The sequence below is a fragment of the Otolemur garnettii genome, unplaced genomic scaffold (genome assembly GCF_000181295.1).
Source record: "Otolemur garnettii isolate 467f Iridium unplaced genomic scaffold, OtoGar3 scaffold00005, whole genome shotgun sequence".
Lineage (NCBI taxonomy): Eukaryota > Metazoa > Chordata > Mammalia > Primates > Galagidae > Otolemur > Otolemur garnettii.
This window is the reverse complement of record NW_003852400.1, coordinates 34256033-34257459: the sequence shown is the minus strand read 5'-3', so window position 1 is coordinate 34257459 and position 1427 is coordinate 34256033.

Here is a 1427-nt window from a genome sequence, read left to right as displayed (position 1 = left end):
CTGGCTTCCAACGTTGCCCAATTTAAACTCACAGATTTCTAACATATTTTTCAGAGTCTTAATCATATGAGGCACTTGGTGATATAAGCCTTGGGAATGCTATAGGTTTTTCTTAGATATTCACCATGCAGCTCAGAATCAGCTCCTGGGAAAACCTGCAGTAAAGAAGCCTGTTTAGGTATGTTAAACTTACTGGAACTTGGAACCCTTCTTCCTTGTACATTCTGAGAAATATAACTGACTCTTAGCTTAGTTTTATGGATCCCGGTAGCTTTATTTCATTGGAATAGAGAAGGTGGAGAAATTTACAAATCTTACTTTATTTAAAAGGAAAAGGAAAATGAAAGTAAGTACATCCCACTAGCACAGATTTGGGCACATGCATTGCTTTTGCTATTTTTAGTTAATTATTAGTTAACTATTTTTATAAGTTAATGTATGCTGAATATAAAACAATATAGGCACAAACATTTCAACTAATGACTCCCTGTTAAACTCCCTTCCCCCAGACACCTTCCAACAGTATCCACTATCATTAGGGTCATTGGGATCTTGGTCCCACCTGTCTTATGTAACAGAGGAGTGAGAATCCTATTCCTGTGTGTCTTCCTGAGAATGAAGAGCACAAGAAGAGGTGCTCAGGAAGAACACCCGGCTGTCAGTGACTCACCTGCAGCAGGTGAGGGGCCACATTTTTGGTGCAAAAAAGGTAAATTGCCTTGAATTTTTTTTTAATTTTAAGCAATACCTTTATTTGAAGATTATCATATAAAGCAAAAAGTCTTTTCAAATTATTTTTAATTACACCACTATGTATACATGGTTAAAAAAAAAAAAAAAGAGCACTGTAAAAGATTCTTAAAATGAAAAACAATAACTTTGAGCCCAACCCCTACTCACCCACTCTCAGATACCACTTCCTACTTCTGTTTCTGTTTTTATTTCTGGTGGTGGTTCCCTCTTGTACTGAAAATAATATGCTGATAGCACAACTTCTTGATTTAAGTATTTAAGATGTTATTATATTTATTTGCTTCCTCTAAGAAATACAATTTTCTCTTTTGTTTTTGTTTTAGTTCACTAGTCACATTTGTATCTATGATTAGTATATCTAAGTATTTTGTGATTGCAGTAAACACTGTTAATATTTATGATCTATACGGTAGCTTTTGGGGGCTTTGTTTTGTTTTTGCTTCATCCATGTTTTGCCTACAGGTGCAGTGTAAAAACTGGAAACAAGTTCACTTATGCCATCCTTAGGGGACATTTTTTTCTTACTGGTAATCCACATATACATCAATCCGTTCTCAGTGCTGCCTACTATTGTAGGGGTGGGATACCTCAAACCACATTTCCCTGACCTTTTGTCACCAAAGTATACTTTCCTTCAGCCATTTCTATGGCAGTTATCACCAACAACCAGATGT